The following is a 20,154-nucleotide window of genomic DNA, read 5'->3' as shown; positions in this document are numbered from 1 at the left end:
TGCTCAGAAGAAGATGCCAACTCTGAGCCCCCAGTCAAAATATCACTGCCATGTGACCAGGGCAGGGTTGACACTCTCCATGCAGGAGGTGGCCGCCTCTATGGCCAGGGACTGGCACAAACATGAAAAACAGCTCATCTGCTGCCACCAGAGTCTCCTGAATGGTGGCTTTACAAAGAAAAAGTCAACTTAGGATAAAACAAAGCTAGCTATGTACTCTAAGCCATCCTGATGCCCTGTAACTCTGTGCTGGCACCCAAGGGTGTGTTGGCGAGGTTAGAGGTCTCAACTAGAACGAAAAGGGACTTTGGTCTGCTTCCGGGAGGCAAGGCTCCACAGAAGAAGCTGCTGGAACCCACACTTGTCACCCCACTGACACCCAGTGCTGATCCAGAAAACACAGATGGATTGGCCTGGTGACAACCAGCCAGCATGTCTGGTGAGGCAGGGTGGGCCAAAGGAAGGGACGTTGGAAAAGAGAAAGGCTGGAGAGAGGCCTCAGCAGCCTAGAGCAGAGCCCAAAGACATGAAAATACACACACACACACACACACACACACACACACACACACACTCTCATACACTCACACACATGCACTCTCACACACACATGTGCACTCACACACTCACACACATGCACTCTCACACACACATGCACTCTCTCACACTCATTCACCCACAAGCACACGCACACACACACGCACACACACACTCTCATACACTCACACACATGCACTCTCACACACACACGTGCACTCACACACTCACACACTCACACACATGCACGCTCACATACACACATGCACTTTCACACACACATGCACTCTCACCACACATGCACTCTCTCTCCCACACACACACATGCACTCTCTCACACTCACTCACCCACAAGCACACTCACACACACACTCACACTCACACACACATGCACTCTCACCACACATGCACTCTCTCTCCCACACACACACATGCACTCTCTCACACTCACTCACCCACAAGCACACTCACACACACACTCACACACACACACACACACACGCGCCTGCAAACACACACAGGAAAAGACACACGCAGGAGAAGGTGGATGCTCTAGCTTGAGGATCCACCCCACACACCTCTTCTCTACCGTTAGCCTGAGCAGGAGAGTTGGGCACCTCAACAGCCTTACTGTGGAACACCCCTGACAGTGAAAAGAAAACAAGAGACATTTCAAAGCAAACACAGGCGCAACCAAAAGTGGCCCTGAGCAGACCACTCAAGAGGGACTCTACAGGACAGGCTCAGAAAACGAGGGAGACAGAGGCTAAGGAATGGAAGGCAGGTAGAGAAATATGTGTAAGGCATGTTCACGTTTTCTCTTCTTTGTTTTGTCTAACCCCAGTACTCAGTGGGCAGAAACAGGAGTTTCTGTTCGGTCTGTGAGTCCCAAGTCAGTTTGATCTACACAGTGAGCTCCAGGAGAACCAGGGCTACATAGTGAGACCCCATCTCAAAAAAAAGAAAAAAGAAAAATCGAAAGGAAAAGACAGACAGACAGACAGACAGACAGACAGATGGGCAGCGAGAACATTAAACATTAACATGCCTTATAAATATGGTTACTGTTGTTCAGGTGACCTAGTATCAAATGTCTGTCTGTCAGTTACCAGGGCCGACTGATGTAAATCTGCATCCTCATACATAGTTCCTGCAGTTAATGTTCAAGCCACCATTAAGATAGACTCAAGGTAGAACTTAAAGAAAAAAGAAAGAAAAAGAGCCATCTTGGAAGGAGGCGGTTTTGAGAAACCCAAGGTGGACCAAGTCTGTTCTCCACTGAGACACCAGTGCTCCTCGTCACAAGTAAGCTTGGCCCCAGACGCTGGACGGTGCCTTTGTTCAAAAGCGAGCAGCCAGATTTTTCATTTCTGCACACTAGGTTGTCTGTCTGCTGACCACTCAGTATTCCACTGCCGACGATGTGGCAGCTTCCAATGTGCTTGGACCTGCCTTCTGGCCTCCCCGCTCCCATTAGGGGAGCAATCCAGCCATCTAACCACATATCCTCTTACCGTGGACAGCTTGCGGTTAGCCACAGAAGCGTTACAAAGCCCATGTAAAGCGTGTGGGAATGCACATGCAGACTGAGGAGTTTTAGAGCAGCCCCTATCCCATGTCATCATCTCTTGTAGAATCCTCACAGTGTAGAATCTCTACAGTTGGAGGAGACCGGAGGCCGAGTGCAATTAACAGCAAAAGCTCTGGACATCAGAAGGTCTGGAGTACTATCACCCTGAGTAATGCAATGTCGGACTCACAGCTAGCCTGTCTGGCTGGAAAGAATGATGACCCTCTTTTGTGGGACAGTTCAACGACATGCATGAAGTTCGGACTCAGTTAGAGACATGGCTCAGTGGTGGAGCCATGCATAAACCCCAGAGGGTAGACACGGCTGTAATCCCACACTGCAGAGGCAGAGGCAGAGGCAGAGGCAGGGGGATCCCAGGGCTTCCTGGCCAGCTAGTCTAGCAGAGTCAGCAAGCGCCAAGTCAGCCAGGGAGAGATCCTGTCTCAAACGGAAGCAGAAACAAAACAAAAAACAACAACAAAAACAAGAATACCTACTGAAGAAGAGGTAACACCAATTTCTGGTCCCCGCTTACATGTGTACACACACACACATATATACACTTACGCACACACATAAACACGTACACACATACACACAGATACATATACACATAATGCACACATACATACACAATATATACACATGCACACACATAAACACATATAAGAGATACACGTACATATACACACATACACACAGATACATGTGTTCACACATATACATACACACACATATAGAAATGTACACATGCAATACACATACATACTCGCACATATAGATACACACACACACACACACACACACACACACACACACACAAAGTAAAATCAGCGAGGATGTAAAGTTAATGTGGGGAATCCTGTCACAACAGCCAGCCCCTGCTCTAAGCTCCCAGTGGGACCATGTAACAGCACCGGAGCAGGTGGTCCCTGGTTGGAGAGCAGGTAGACTTGTTAACGACAGAGGCTGAACCTCGCCGTCTTGCCAGCTCACAGCTGCCTCCTCTCATACTTCCCGACTCCTGTAATCCATCCAGTCCAGCTCACTGCACACCAATGGCTCGCACGTGACGCTTGAACGGAACCCTTCTTGGAAGTCAATCAAAGCAAAACCAGCTTCAATTGTGAACTGCCCCAGATCCTTGTCTGAGGTGAAGAGGTGCGAGCTGTGGTTAGGAGCAAAGTACCTCAGAGAAGTACAGCAGGTTACGGGGGAAGAGCCCTCTGCGGTGTTGGCGTATGCTTTGCCCGTTATGGGCAGCTGAGTGTGCGCTGCGCCAGCCAAGGCTCCACCACCAACTAAGTGGTAAAACTATGAGGTGGAGAGGCCCAGATTCTTCCTTGTCTGTGGTAATCCTCACTCTGCAAGCTGTCATGTGCCGAGCGAATCACGTGATCCTGTCCCTCCTCTACCCTGCAGTGTACGGAGTACGGGCACTATGAGCAAGAACCACACACCACAAAGCTTATCTGGGGAATCATGAAGGCAGAACGCACGGACAAACCAAAGAACCGTGTCAGCCCTCACTCCAGCTGAACAAAACAAACCAGCAGAACGAGTCATGACAAAACATGGCGTGCAGGCAAAGCTAAAAGCTTTAAACGAAAAAAAAATTGGAGACAGACTGCTTTGGTTTGACTCTGAAGCATTCCCATGCACTCACGTGTTTGAACGGGTGGTCTCCAGCCTGTAGCACAGAACTATCTGGGAGTGTGTGGAATCTTTACTAGGTGGGCTCAGCTGATAAAAGTGGGTCACTGGGGGTCGACATCCAGAAGTCAATCTCCTGGTACGCAAACCTACAGTGGGAATTAAGGCCTTCAGCTCCTCTCTTCCCATCTCCTTGGAGCCTCTTATAAAAAGAGGTACCACATCTGCCACAGTCTCTTCCAATGTCACAGAAACTATTCCAGCATGCTCACTGGTATAAGAAAGTAAAATTTTCTGAGCACTCTGAAACCAAAGAGGGGAAAGAGAAATGCCTTCTTTTCAACAGAAAATCATCCCACTGGGAAAACAACTAAAAACCATGATCAGCATCTTGCCAACCTGTACAGACTTGAAGACTGAGTTTCCTCAGGACCAAAAATACTTGTCATCCACCTGTGGATGTCAGGCTTACTATGCGCACATCCGAACATCTCCAAGGCTTTCTGAAGAGTTTTACAGTTTCTCTGTTTTCCTCTGTATGTAGGAGGGACATGGAAGGCCCACTCTCAGGTGTCATCACGGCCCTTGTGACTACAGCGGTTAAGTCCTCTCTCCCCCAGCAGAAGCTCATCCATCACCTATGCTGGGGCCTCCAGCCAAAGCCCCCCCTGCTCTAGAGCTCAATCTGCTAGAGGTGTGTGTGTGTGTGTGTGTGTGTGTGTGTGTGCATGAGTCTCTGTGTGTACATATCTGTGTATGTATATCTGTGTGTGTATGTGTGTGTGCATGAGTCTCTGTGTTTACATATGTATGTATGTATATCTGTGTGTGTGCATGAGTCTCTGTGTGTACATATCTGTGTATGTATCTGTGTGTGTGTGTGCATGAGTCTCTGTGTGTACTTATCTGTGTATGTATCTGTGTGTGTGTGTGCATGAGTCTCTGTGTGTACATATCTGTGTATGTATATCTGTGTGTGTGTGTGTGCGAGCACGTGTGCTCATGATTGTGTGTGCCCATAGACACGATGTTAAACACATTTCCTTGCTTCCTCTTTTCCTCCCAGGCTCCCCCACCCCTGTGAATGGCCATCTGTGCAGCCATTCAATAATGTATAAACCTAGATACAGCCTTGGCTAATCCCAATTTCTTACGATTAACATCAAATTGATCGCTGAATCCTGTTGGTTCTAAATCCCTGCACGATAGACGATCAAGTGCGTCGTCTCTGTCCCTTGCGCCTCCTCAGCCTCTACCTTGGTCTCTCCTGGTCATTTACTGTTTTGGGGCTCCTCTAACAGCCTCAACTGCTTTACCCCACGGCAGTCCCACCGGTCCCCGTCATCTCTCTTTATTACACCTCTAGTATGGTCTTCCTAAAATGCAAACTCAGCCCTCGTGTGTGTCCAGCCACACGGAGAGGCAGTGTGGAGATTGTGGGCCAGGAATCACAAGAAATGCCATTGTGATTTCCCCCGTCTGAGGGAGAAACACTGGGCATACACTCCCTGGCTTCTTGCTGGGAATTAGGCTCGGTGCCCTATCCCAGTCCGGCGGCTCCTGAACGGCCCGCAACCTCCCAGGTGTTGCTCATGCTCTCCCTCTACCTGGTCTTTCCGTCTCCGCCCACCCCCACCCCTTCTTTACCTGATTTGATCCTTCAAAGCTCAGCTCAGGCTACATCCTCTCCAAAACGCCACTACCTGAAGAGCAAGCTGAGCTGCAGGTCCTCCCCACGAACCCCACAGAATCCCCCATACTCATCACGGCCATGAGACCCATTACTGGACCCCTTCCATATCCAGCCAGGGCACCTAGAAGTCAGGAACTCTGCCAGGACATCGAGTGCAAAGCCATCCCCAGGAGCGTGCCACACGAGTCACCGGGTCACCGCCTATAAACCTCCTGAGTGGCAGTTCTAACCACACGGTCCCCAACTCTAAAATATCCTCAGGAAAGTGTAGGAGGTCAAGAAACATTTTCCTAATGACACCACGATGTCATTTCCTGTGTCACAATGCTGCAATGTGTCACATGACAATGTGTCACATCTGAACTGATGGAGGCACTGACCCCAAGTGCTTAGGGTCTTCATTGCTGCTGACTCACAGTCAAATGAAAGTTGATCTGAGATGGCTTAAGGTTAAGACACTGTTCAAGTTCAACCCTCGAGCGCAGGTCCTAAAGGGCATCAGTTCACAGGATCAGAGTAGCACAGCCGCAATCTGGCTGTGAGTCTTCGCTCAGAACCCAATTTTCCCTCAGGAAAAATGGCTGATGGACAAACTGAAATTATTCATACCAGAAAGATCTGTAATCAGCTTCTCGGAAATGACTGAGGGGCCGGCAAGATGGCTAAGTGGGTAGGTGCGCTGGCTGCCCAACTCACAGCCTAGGTTCAATTGCTGGAACCCACGGTGAACTGAAAGCCAACTGCTGCCCGTTGTCCTCTGACCTCCATCAGTGTTCCACGCCATGCACACACCACACATGCACACACTCACACTCTCACACACACACACACTCACATACACTCACACTCATCACACATGCACACTCACACACACACATTACACATGCATTCACATACACAAACACATACACACACATCACATATGTACACTCTCATATACTCACACACACTCAAACATACTCACACGCACTCATATACTCACACGCACTCAAACACACTCACACTCTCACACACACACTCACATACACTCACACTCACCACACACGCACACACTCTCACACACATCACACATGCACTCACACGCACTCAAACACACTCACACACTCACACACATCACATATGTACACTCTCATATACTCACACACACTCAAACATACTCACACACACACTCATATACTCACACGCACTCAAACACACTCACACACTCACACTCTCACACACACACTCACATACACACACATTACACATGCATTCACATACACAAACACACACACATCACATATGTACACTCTCATATACTCACACACTCACACACTCACACTCTCACACACACACTCACATACACTCACACTCACCACACACGCACACTCACACACATCACACATGCACTCACACACTCACACACACACTCATACACATCACATATGTACACTCTCATACACTCACACACTCCCAAACACACTCACACAAACACACACATACTCACACACACATCACACATGCACTCACACACATAAACACACACTCACACACAAATACACAGACACACACACACACACACACACACACAAAATGTAATAATAACACAAACATGCCTGCTACCTCAAAGAAAATAACTGACCTCAATAACACTGACCTTTCCAGGAGGAAGAAAATGGGAACTTCAGAGACTTTTATCAGCTGTCAGCTGCCTAAAGACCCTTTTGAGGACACAGTGCTGACGCCGACCCTCAGAACACTCAGATGCTGTGTATATCACAAGCGGGCACACAACTCAGTGACTTCATGGTTCTCAAGTGGTCTGTCGTTACAGGACATATATGGGAAGAGAGCCATCTGCACGCAGGATAGGACACAGGCTGAGAGTCATGGGCCACAGCGCCAGGCTGAAGGATGAGAAGTAAAGCCGTCAGCAGACTTCTCTCCATCAAAACCAGTTGCCAGGCAAGGTGTCCCGTAGCACAGCACTGGGAAGGTGGAAACGGGAGGGTGGATCCTAAGTGTGGGCCTGCCTGATCACAGTGACTCTGAGGCCAGGCTGGGCTGCACGGCACCACCTTGTCATAAAAAGAAATGCAGTGCACGCACACACGCACTCAGAACAAAAGCAGGGCTGCAGATGTAGCTCAGTTGGTAGCGCCCTTGCCCAGCATGCACGATGCTCTAGGTTTGCTCCTCAGTATCCCATAAACCACGTGTGGTGGTGCGTGCCTGCAGTCCCAGCACTTAACAAGTACAAGTGGAGAGTCAGAAGACCAAAGCCAGAGCTGGAGAGACGGCTCAGCAGTTAAGAGCACTGGCTGCTCTTCCAAAGGTCACGAGTTCAAAACCAAGCAACCACATGGTGGCTCACAACCATCTGTCATGGGATCTGATGCCCTCCTCTGGTGTGTCAAGGACAGTGCAGTTACATACATACATACATACATACATACATACATCTTTAAAAAAAAAAGAAAGAAAGAAAAGATCAAGGCCATCCTCAGCTCAACAATGATTCAAGGCCAGCCTGGGCTACACACAACCCTATGTTAGGGCTAACCTGTAGCCCCACTTGCCCAGGGACAGATACTTCCTGGAATGCCGGACGTTGTCACATGGTTTGTCAGAGATAACAAACCGCGCTTTCGCTCCCCTAAACAAGTCTGTTTGAGTCAACTGTACCAGATGTGCTTGCTCCTGTGTAGGTGGGAAGTAAGGGGCAGGAAATGCATCAGGATGTATGTTTGCCCTGGTTGGAGGTAGGCGGGAGGAAGTATGTCAGGATACAGACTTGCCCCAGATTGAACCTCATGGGAAATATGATCTTGTGGCTTTCGCCTTTGTGAGCCTCTGAACAATATGACTCGTGGCTATTTTCTGGATACCCTGAAATGGTATTGGCCAGAGCCCATCATCTTACCAGCATTGGATTCAAGGTTGCCTCGAAGTAACTCAAACATTATGGGACAGGTTTTTCTCACAAGATTCTCAGGTTTAACACCTGCCTCAGAATAGGGAGGGGCTGGGGAACAGCTCAGCAGTTAGGAGCATTCCCTGGTCTTGCAGAGGCCCTGAGTTCAGTTCCCAATGCCTACAGCAGGTGGCTCGCAAGCTTGTGATTCCAGCTCCAAAGGATCTGATGATCTGATGCCTCTGGCTTCCATGGGCACCTACACACCTGAGACACACACACACACACACACACACACACACTTAGAAACAAAATAAACCTTTTTTCAAAAAATCCACATCCCCCTCCCTGCTCTTAGACATCCACTGTGGCACTGGACCATGGAATCTCAGACTTACATCCACCATTTGTTCCACTTCAACCTGTGCCCTCAACCTCAACCTTGAACAAACCACACAGCTTTCGAACTCGGGTTAAATGGATCAGTAGAAATCCTGTGGACGAGGAACAACAAGAACTTTGCTCCAGTTCTCCCCTGGCCCGCGGGGCGCCCGCCTGGTGATGGGGGGGGGGCTCTAAGTCCCTGTTTCTTTACCTCAGCACCAGGAGTGCACACCTGCCTACACACACTGTCACTGGAGTCAGGCTCCGGCAAAAGCAGGCAGACCTCCTGCCCTCGGTTATTTCCCCAAGTAAGTAGGCAAGGTTAACATGGAGACAAGGAAATGACATTTGCCATTCATGATAGGAACATCGGAAGCTATCCCACTGCAGGTGCTGCTTCATGAAGCCTGGTGACTGTCAGACGTCTCTCTCCAAGGGGCCGCCCCTCCCTCTACACATAACACAAAACCATCAAGTCCCACACACAATACCAGGCTCCCCAAAGTGATCATCTTTTAAATCATAAGGAAGAAAGAAAAACCGTCAGACACCCTAAAAATCTCGTTAGCATTTGAGACTCAAGGAAGTAACCTAGAGATTGTCCCCTGCTGGTCCCCGGTGGTTTATCTGACTTAATCTCCAAGCCTACCAGGCAGTTGAGAGCATCCTTCCAGACTGCTGGAGCACTAGTATTACAAAGAGGTGACTGCAATTTGCCTATCTAAAGGTAATATCTATTCATCTTCGTTTTAACAAAGATAGGTGAAAAGAAGCCAGAGTTTATAGGAAAAGACGGATCAGCCACTGCCGATCATGACTCGAAGTGTGTCAGTCTGTATTAGAAGGCGCACAACTCTCTCAAATAAAAGTGTACGGGTCTCCAGGTTGGCTCAGGGTCTCCAGGTTGGCACAGGAGCAGCCAGGACAACTGACGCTTACGTGGTTGAGTGATGCTGAGCCATGAGTTATGTGCTACAAGGATGTGCTAGACCAAACCCGTTTGGATCCTGGTGCTGCCAGTCCCCAGATGTCTGTCTGGCTTGGAGCAGTAAGCCTTGCTTATCAGCTTCCCTGGCTGCAAAGTCGTTTCTGATTTTGGCTCGCACTCACTGGGCATTCATCTTTGCTAGGACAGTGACCCCCTGAGGTTCACACGAACGCTGGCCCCTCTGCACAGGGAGCGCGGTTCACAGTCAAGAATAGGATCTGTGCAGTTGCTGGTGTGTCTGGGATGGAATACACTGCCTCGGGCTACGGAGGCCTCAGATACAATAATCTGGAAGCATAGCTTTGGCCCATATCTGGGGACAATCTAGTCTTTCACAGTTTTATAATCTGTCACCTTAAAAGTGCTTTATAAAGACATTGGGGCAACTAAGCCTCCTTTCAGGTAGCTGGCTGTCTTCTGTAATGAACTCTGATACCAAATCTCTTCATTTGAGGTTTGGTTTGTCTTAGACGGGGTCTCCCACTATGACGTTGGCTGATCCTAGACTCATGATCAGCCAGCTTCATCCTCCCAAGTACTAGGACCTTGGTCATGTTCCCTGTTTGAGGAAAAGAACGGCATCGGCTCTCAGAAGTAACAAAGCCACAGGATATCTGAGGGCAAACGCTTGCCCCCCACCAGGTCCTTCACAGACATCCGACATGTGCAGGAGTGGATAGCTTCCGGCTTCCGAGAGGGGTCTCTCATGCAGAGGGGGTGTGCCCTGACAACTAACTTTAGTACCAATAACCTCATGGTCAGTAAAATACAATCTTGAAGTGGGTTCTGGGGGAGGTAGAAGGACCATGATTTTAAACCTAGTCTGAAGTACACGGTGAGATTTTATCTAAATATATGCACATACATACATACATACATACATACATACATTCACTTTTACATTTTTATTGTCTGTGCATGAGTATTTTGCCTACATGTATATATGTTCCCCATGTGCATGTCTGGTTACCTTGGCAACCAGAAGAGGGTATCAGATTCGTTGGGCCTGGAGTCATAGACAGTTGGGAACCTCCATGCGGGTGCTGGGAATCGAACCTGGGTCCTTTACGAGTGCTCTTAACCTCTGAGCCAACTCTTCAGACCCCAGACTTGTAAAACTCCACTTGCCTCAGCTCAGGTCTGAATTCCTCTGTAGTAGAGGACTCGTTGGTGAGTCATCCACTCGGGTCTGAGTAGAAAGCAGAGCTGGCATGGCTCTGTGGTTTCTAACAGGTGGTGACCATAGCTGCTTTTGTCGGTTTTTAAAAAATACTTTTCTCTGGGGTTGGGGATTTAGCTCAGTGGTAGAGCGCTTGCCTAGGAAGCACAAGGCCCTGGGTTCGGTCCCCAGCTCCAAAAAAAAAAAAAAAAAAAAAAAAAAAGAACCAAAAAAAAATACTTTTCTCCAACTATAACTTTCATGCCCTTGCTATGTAAACGTATAGGCCAGGACATCTGAAATCTTGCCTTGAAGACTGTGATTTTAAAGTTGGGACACTTTTTTAAACTTTTGTCCCTTAAACCAAAAGGCAGTCCTCCTCCTGAATGGGTGGCCTCTGTGGTACCCTCATTGAGAAACACAGAGTCCACAGGGCTGGTGACTACAAGCACAGAGAAAGCTCTACCCATGTCCTTTTGTCCAGATAACAGGACTGATCTTCAGGAAAGGGCAGCTAAGACCAGTCTGGGCCAACCACATAACCTTTTCAAAGGGTAACACCCAATATGTCCAGCCCCAAGGAGAAAGACTCTGGAGCTCATAGGCTATGGAAAAGTTTTGGGTTGTTTTTCTTTTTCTTTTCTTTTCTTTTTTTTTTTTTCTTTTTTTTAGTTTGGTTTTGGTTTGGCAGTGTGTGGGGGTCTGCAGCCCCTGGTTAACAATGCTTCAGATAAGAGGAACACTACACTTGGAAACATTTTATCTGCAAAACCATGTGAGCACAATTTGTTTTACAAAGCACAGTCTTTCTATAACCAAAGACTGGGTAACTAATGCTGACCCTCGGAACTCCAAATTATTCCGAGCTTCCGTTCAAATGTTTATATTATTCCCTTAACCCTTGCTGCTGCAGCAAGGCTGCCCTCCAAATGCCTCCCTTAAATCTTGCCGCTGTGAGTCTCCCTGCAAAGGCAGACCCTCTGAAACAAACTGTAGACTCGATTGTGTGGGGAGAAGCGTGGGACAAAGGCATGCTGGGAAGAGTGTTATTCAGCCATGAGGGGTCACAGAGAGGTTTACAGCTAGGAGAGAAAGGAAGGGACACCTCAATGCTGTGCGGCTTGTCCAAAGGCCAGATGGTCTGTAAACCAGAACATCCCTAATCCCAGTGTGTCGGAAAGGATTCTCCATCAGGAGAGGGTTCAGAGACAGCTCTTCAGCTGTCCTTTCAGACTTAAGGCAGGAACGCTCACCAGCTGGATTTCTTCTTCTGCCTATACCCACCTATTTGGGTATCACAAAGGCACAGCCACACAAATGCCCTGAGTCAGGAACCCACATTCTGTAGTTGGTAACTAACACAGCAAGACGATGCCCCCCGCCACCCCGTTGTTGGGGCACCTACTAGCACCAGTAGGCTCAAACTGTCAAGATTGCATGCCATGTATCCCTCCACAGTATCCATGGCAATGATCAGTTCTGGTTCACTTCCAGAGTGAGGCCACATGAGGTTCTCTAAGGTGAGCCAGTGCCACAGAGGCTGTATTCCTGGGTGTGTCAGTCATATGGAAAGAACGGAAACAAGCAGTCATGCGAGGCATGTGCCCCATGAGGACCCCTGGATCCAAGAGTATGTTTGCCTATGACCGTAGTCCCACCAGACTGTTCTGTTGAGGGACACGACGGCCATCTTTGTCTGTGTGAGTCCCCTCTGCTTGTATATGAGATGAGGTCCCTGAGACGGGAGGGGTGGAAATCAGAGGCCTGGGACAGACAGATCTGAATATAGGGACAGGGAAAGAAAACTGCCTGGCTATGTTGGCACAATGTCGTTAATCCCAACACTTGAGAGTCAGAGGCCCACAGATCTCTGTGAATTTGAGGCTAGCCTGATCCACATAGCAAGTTTTAGGCCAGCCAGGGCTACACAGTGAGAGCCTATATCAAGAAAAGAAATGCAGACAGACAAGGGAATAATTTGCCATGCAACCCAACAAGGTATATTTTAATGGGTAAAGAATAATTGTCAGTTCAATTTTTAAAGTAATGATGTGATGTTTTAATATACATGTTCCATGTTGAGTATTAAATCTAATTAACACCCCCCCCCCCGGAAAACCCAAAGTGTTACTATTTTGAAACATGCTACTATTAACTGTGCATTAGTCATGGCCACCAGACGGAGGTTTGTAGTTCACTAAACAGTCATCCAGATTACGTCCCTTAAGATTTATGGGAAAAAGGAACCCGTATGTATGGCACAGGAAACTGAGGCACATCCTATAGGTGGTATCTGGCACGGCAAGTTAGGTGGTCCATCCTGGTTGTGCAAGTGACAAAGAGCCATCCCTTTCGGGTTGAGTTTTCAAAAAGGGACCGGGTGGCAGTGATCAGCATTTATGCCCCAGGGCCTTTGAAGGCAGCAGCATTGGGATGCCCGAGGGCGGGGGCGAAGGCAAGCCCTGGGTTTCCTCATTGGTGGGAAGCACAACGCCCGCCCCTTTCTGCAGGAATTTGGGGATGAGGCTCCGAGCCACTCCCACCAAGCTCTGGAGTGCGGCTGCCCAGCAGATGGGAAGAATCATCCTGGCCCCTCAGGCCACACAGCAGGCTTTGTTTACAGAGGATACACAAATTCCTGCTGAACCAAGCAGGAAGGGAGGGAGGAGTAGCCAATGAATTCAGCCGAGTCAGTGGGACCCTCCCCAGCCCGGCTTTCTCAGGACCGGACTGGCAACCTGGCTTAGCTTTCTAGGCACCAAACTCTCCCCACTCCAGATCCACTGTCACCTGAGAATATTTTACATGACTATAGGTAGTTCGAGTTATAAAACAGGAAGCAAGCATTTACCGATAGAAAATCGTAAAGAGAAATGTTTATTCTTTGAGTCCAGGTCTCACTATGTAGCCTTGGCTGGCCTGGAACTTGCTGTGCAGACTGGGCTGGCCTCAAATTCACTGAGATCCTCCTGCCTTTGCCTCCCGATGGCTGGGGAAGAATTTTTTTTTTAAACAATCCTTTGACACACATATCATCCTACCATTTATTTAAAACAAAAGCAAATTCGCATTCTAATGAGAAGGGGAGTCATGTTGACTTTTAGCTGAAAATGTGATGTTTTCAGGCATAAATCATCCTTTTAAAACATCAGGGTTGGGGTTGGGGATTTAGCTCAGTGGAAGAGCGCTTGCCTAGCGGGCGCAAGGCCCTGGGTTCAGTCCCCAGCTCCGAAAGAAAAAAAAGAAAAAAGAAAAAAAAAGAAAAAAAATCAGGGTTTACTGATATTTTGATTTTATTAATCGTTGATGCTAAAGAAGCCACTTCACATGAACATATCATGCAAAACATAAGTATGTTTAGGAAAGTCTCAGAAGTTGTTTGACAGTCTGTCCTAGTCTTAAGCCAAAATTCATTGAACATCTTTTTAAAGATTTATTCATTTATTATATATAAGTACACTGTCGCTGTCTTCAGACACACCAGAAGAGGGCATCAGATCCCATTACAGATGGCTGTGAGCCACCTTGTGGTTGCTGGGAATTGAACTCAGGACCTCTGGAAGAGCAGTCGGTGCTCTTAACCACTGAGCCATCTCTCCAGCCCACAATTTCTTTTTTTAAATGGAATTCAAGTCAGCAAACAACACTTCTAAAAATCAAACACTCAGGGCTGGAGAGAACTGGCTGTTCTTCCAGAGGTCCGGAGTTCAATTCCCAGCACCCAACTGGTGGCTCCTGACCATCTGTAATGGGGTCTGATGCCCTCTTCTGGCAGGCAGGTGTACAAGCAGCGACCACTCATAAAATTTATTTTTAAATCAAACGTTCAGACACAACATGGCGCAAACACGTATTTGCACGTTTGTGCTGAGGAGTGGTGGTATGGACAGTGAGTCTTCGTTTTCAGTGCAGTTCTGAGAGCACAAAGACTGCTATAGGCTGAGTTCTCTCAGACAGGGTTGGTTGGTGCTGAGTGGCCAGAGGCCACGCCCACTGCAGACACGCCCACCTGTGCTCACAGCCAAGGCTGCAGCGAAGCTATGTGATACGCATCTGTGAGCGTGGTCAGACATACCCTGGATTCATCATGACTTTGACTTTCAATTAATTTTTGGTGGTTGTGCATTCAGAAACCTTTCCTGCCCATTTTTACGTGAGCCCCACGTTTGGTCACGCAATACCACGTGGGGTTGAAACCACAGTTTTCAGAGCTGGGTTCTGGCAGACCCTGTGTGACAGGTGATCCTTATATGTTCTCATGGCTCCCCAGGGACATGACTCACCTAAGGGTCAGGTTTTTATGAAAGTCACCCAAGCATTAAGCCAGTGCCCACAGGCGAGGCTAGTGTAGGGACCAGTATGTGGGTGACCAGGATATGCTGGTCCCTACAATTGCAGCTTCTTCCCTAAGCCACTGGGCTCTAAAATGCTAACATACTAGAGGGGTCTAAGGTAGTACCCACAGCCACACTCAAAACTGGCTCTGCACAGGGGACTGGGCATGCGCGCTCAGGACTCAGGAGTCCATCTCTAGCACCACAGACAGGGCAAAACCAAACAAACCCACACCATTATGGACAAGCAGAACTATTGAACTAAAAGAAGTCACTGGAAACAATTGAAAACCGTGTGTTTCATTTTCTGAGTCCGAAATTGCAGCTAAGAGGTGGTGAGCCTGCCTCCCCTGGAGCTGTGGGCTGGAACCCAAGATGTCTGAGGTGAGCCTTGGGCTGGGAAGGACCTAGCAAGCAGCCGGTTGGTTCCAACAGATTCCCAGGGTACTGGACAGGGCTCCGTCCAAGCACTGGACCTGTCTCTGTGTGGGCATCTCTCTCTAATCTAAAGTCAGCAGTGGCCTCGCCTCCATGAAGCACCTCACACAGTGGTTCTCTGGGGAAGAGGTATAAAAACAGAACGACAGGCAAGTCACTCCCCCCAGGATGTTGTCTGAAGAGAAAGTCAAGATCGACAAGAGTCCACCTGAAGATATGGAAGTTTTTAAAAGTTGCTATGAGCTAGGAGGGAGGCAGAAGCAGTAAGATCACAAGTTCAAGACCAGCCCTGGCATCTGGGTGAGGCTCAGACTTAAAATAAAAACTACAAAAGGCAGCTGGGTGGAGGTAGGGCACACCTTTAATCCCAGCACTTGGGAGGAGGGGGCAGGAGGATCTCTGTGAGTTGGAGGCCAGTCTGGTCTACAGAGTGAGGCACAGCCAGGGCTACACAGAGGAAACCCTGTCTCAGGGGAAAAACAAAAACAAAGGACTAAAACTCACTGGGGCTGCAGCACAGTGAGGGAGGGAGTGCTGGCTCAGCATGTGCTGAGCAGAGCCCTGACTCCAGGAAAAAGGAAAAGAGGGTACAGTGAGACTCTATAGACAACTGCTTGAGCTTTACTTGGAGTTTTGAAGGTTGGTGACCTTAAAATAAAGCATTATTTTAAAAAGGTCTAAGAGGGAGAAGTGCCCCCAAATTGTCAGAATAGAAGATGCAGTTTCCTGTTGCATCTTTTCTCTTTTTCCCTCCCTCCCTTCCGGTCTGACAGTTTCCTGGCTGTGCACTCCCACTGGCCTGAAACGCCTAACCCTCGCGCTCCGGCTTCTGAGTGCGGACTTTACAGAGCCCACGAGGCTCGTGGTGTTTCTCTTGTGTTTCCTGACAAACACACAAATGTCGATGAGCAGAGTGTGGTAGGTACCACACAGAGACCGGACCGGCGCGGCTTGAGAAGGTCAAAGGGCCCTGGGTTTTCATCCAGAGACCTGGATTTGTGGTCGGTCGCTGACTTAACAGCTTAGCCTCAGCTAAGTCACGGAAAACACATCAACAAGTTCATCTGTAAGAGAAACGTGATAAAACAGTGCCTACTCACCTGAGGGCTTGGTTCTAAAAGCTAAGTGAGATCTAGGGTCCTTTTAGCCCCTGTCACTTGGGAGGCGGAAGCGGGAGGAGTGTTTGAACCCAAGAGTTCAAGGATGCTTTACAGCTACACGGCATCGCAGCTTAGAAAACTAGTTGAAAGTAAGCATGTCGAGATGGCTCAATGGTTAAGGGTTCTGACTGCTCTTCCAGAGGTCCTGAGTTCCAATCCCAGCAAACACATGGTGGCTCACAACCAATCCTCTTCTGGTGTCTCTGAACACAGCTACAGAGCTTTTTTTTTTTTTTTTTTTTTTTTTTTGGTTCTTTTTTCGGAGCTGGGGACCGAACCCAGAGCCTTTCCCTTCCTAGGCAAGCGCTCTACCACTGAGCTAAATCCCCAACCCCCAGAGCTTTTTTAAAAAAAGTTCCTCAAGCCCTCCCTGGGCGAAGCTCACAGGGTTCTGTATACGCTGTATCATCTCTCACTAAATCCCTCCAAAAATGGAACAGATTACTGTCTGTGTGCTGAACACACGGCTTAGCCTGCACTTAGAGGTCATGTCGAGCAAAAATAGACAAACAAAACAATACACGCTATTTCTTGCCAGGTGTGTGTTCGCACGTGTATCATCTGTGAGCATAGGCTGTACACGCCAAGTCCACTCCACAGTAATCAGGAGGGTTACTCCCTCACACAACAAAGTTCCTTCAGGATTTAGTGTCCCCTCTGCCTCTCACAATATAAAGACAGCACGGCCTTCTGAATAATTTTAATATTGTATTTTTAGTCAACAAGTATCAGTAGGCAAGAGATCACCCATTCCTTTTTTTTTATTTTAAAGATCAATGTATTTATTTTATTTATAAAAGTACACTGTAGTTGTCTTCGGAGACACCCGAAGAGGGCATCAGATCTCATTACAGATGGTTGTGAGCCACCATGTGGTTGCTGGGATTTGAACTCAGGACCTCTGGAAGAGCAGTCTGTGCTCTTAACCATTGGCAGTAGGGACAGTCACTCTATGTCTCGAGGAGACTCAGCACAAACCACGGGCAGTGCCCACTAACCGCATACGGAGTAGAGCCAGCGGTGTTACAGGGGCATGTGAATACCAACTTGGAAGACAGAGCATCTGCTTCACAGAAACCTGTGAGATAAGGGGAGGTTTGGCCAGGGAAAAAGGCTGAAACTGAGGTCTGAGGAATAGGCACACTTTGAGAACAGGAAAGCAACAAGGGTTAGGCACAGTCATGGTGCCAGGTGCTCTCGGCACACACAACTCGGAGAGATGTGGTAAGGCACCAGAATCCAACATTCCCGGGAGAGCTACTATGGGTATTGCGAACATGGATAAGTCAAGCCAGTTGACAACATTCAGGGGCCAGACAGTTGCAATAGTTAGGACAAGATGGAGGCCGCAGTGGTTGAATGCTAGCATTCCGGTTCTAGGAGAGGAAGCTCAGCACCTTGAGCATGCGCCACACAGTCCTGGTCTCGCACCCTCTCCCCTATCCTCGGGACAGGAAGGCTGACTGCACACTACATTCATTGGTAGATCCAACAGGTGGGAAGAGGGGGAAAAGGAAACCAGGAGACCAACTTCCCAGCTTCCCCCACCCCCGCCCCCGTGTGAGATCACGTGACTCGGCTTGGCACTGCTCAGTCTATACCGCCCTCTCTGGACTGGGCCTCTGCACCAGGTGCCCGGCGCTGTGCTAAACCTCTGGCTGCGCACGCACCTCCCTCCGCCTTTGTAACAGTGTGTTTATCATGAGCCCCTTAAGTTGGCCAGAGTGAGGCTCCATGCCTGGACTTACTTATTTAAGCCCTAGAACCACCCATCCTGGTTCTAGCCAAGAAATGGGAGGTCAGGGAATACAGGCAGGTTCTCCATCTCAGTAGCTTCGGACAAAGCCTAGACAGGCTTAACCCCATCTGTCGCCACAGGCTGTTCCCGGCCTCTGGAAAAGTCACCTGTGGTCAGTCACAGCGAATGTTCTCGACAGAGCGCACGTCGAGTTTTGTGCTAATTTCCAAGGATTATTCATTTGGAGCACATGCAGCTTTTACTCGCTTATCTCTTTAAATGGCCCTGGAAATTGGAAGCCCCAATCAGGCGTTTGTGTCAGAAAATTGTGCCAAACGCGCAAAAGCAATCTTAGGAGGGAAAAAAAAGAGGAAAAAAAAATTAAGAGATATTCCAAGAGTGCAGCCAGATCCTCCCTCGTCCCGGGCCCTACATCTGCTCTTTCCTTTCTTAGTCTCTGAGCTAGTGCAGGGAGAATGCATGCTACTGGATCAGAAAGCAGATGTCAGGGGACTTCTTTAGCAAACATGAGTCCCTCGTCAGCTCTCTAAAATCTATGTCCTCCACCCCCCAACTCCCAGCCCAGCTCGGATGCCTGTCTCTTCTCTGCTTAACCAACAAGACTTAGGGTTCCTAGATGGCTGGACAAGACCCCAATGTCCTGTGCTGTCCTTGAGTGTGAGCATAGTCTGGCCCTAGTTGGGAGACGAAGCTCCTTTACCATTCAGAGTCCAGAGGGGAAACAGCAGCCTCGCAGGGGCTGAGCGAAGGGTCCTAAAGTGTGTGTGAGCTAGTGCGTGCCATCTAGTACACGTGGTTGTGGCGTGTGACAGCTGGAACGCATGGGTGTTTATCCCACTCCACACCAGACTGAATCATTAGTTAAACGTTAGGTTTGGAATCCCATGACTTCGGGAGACCATTGTTTCTCAAAGGGATCGTGGAGGAAATGAACCACTTACAGAAAGACATTGGTGCATGACTGTGCTCACCTGAGGTTCCTAAGTGTTTAAAGTCACAGAGACCTAGTAGAATGGCCACCATGGAGTAGGGGTAGGGAAGGATAGAGGAGCCTCATTCAGGGGAGACAGAGTTTTAGCGTGGGACACCACGGACAGATAGGTCCTAAATGAACTCTTGTCACTGATCTACATCCTCAAACATGGTTAAGACGGAGCCTTCCCTGGCACCCGTGTTTCGCCATGATTACATTCTCCTAGAAAGGTCAGAAGGTTAATAGAATAAGGTGGGAGAAGCTTCCACACATGGCTACGGAGGCCACAGTGGTGTCTGACACAGGACATCCAGTTGTGCTCTCCCCCTTTGGCAGCACTGGGGATTAAACCAAGGGCACCCCACATACCGGGCAAGCACCCTGAGCCAGGGTCCGTCCCTTCCTTTTCTTTGGGGTGGGATGTGGGAGCCAGACCCTCACACATGGCAAGTGCTTAGGGCGCAGAGTTACAAAGGCCAGGATTCTAACGCTTTCTAAGAAGACTAAAGCTCCCACTTCATATTTCCACTCTGAAAAGATTCACAAGCAGATCCCGGCCACACAGTGGCTGAGCCGACATGGCTGTCTGACCTCTGGGAGCTCCTGGTCTGGC

The 20,154-nt window shown here is 48.7% G+C and overlaps 1 protein-coding gene across 12 annotated transcripts in view; it reads right to left on the bottom strand.

The window, feature by feature from the left end:
- Eml1 (EMAP like 1) overlaps nucleotides 1–20,154 on the bottom strand; it is a 173,372-nt gene that overhangs the window by 82,301 nt on the left and 70,917 nt on the right. Inside the window, exon 1 of one of the 12 annotated variants that reach the window (XM_039112550.2) lies at nucleotides 5,575–5,725. The exons of 10 other annotated variants lie outside the window; for them this stretch is intronic. The gene's annotated coding sequence lies outside the window, so the exon portion shown is untranslated. Of the gene's footprint in view, nucleotides 1–5,574; nucleotides 5,726–20,154 lie in introns of those variants that run through there. One more of the 12 variants, NM_001025741.2, reaches the window with a different exon arrangement.

The sequence above is a fragment of the Rattus norvegicus genome, chromosome 6 (assembly GCF_036323735.1).
Source record: "Rattus norvegicus strain BN/NHsdMcwi chromosome 6, GRCr8, whole genome shotgun sequence".
NCBI classification, from domain to species: domain Eukaryota; kingdom Metazoa; phylum Chordata; class Mammalia; order Rodentia; family Muridae; genus Rattus; species Rattus norvegicus.
Note: the sequence above shows the minus strand (reverse complement) of the source record. Positions and strands in the feature narration are given on the sequence as shown.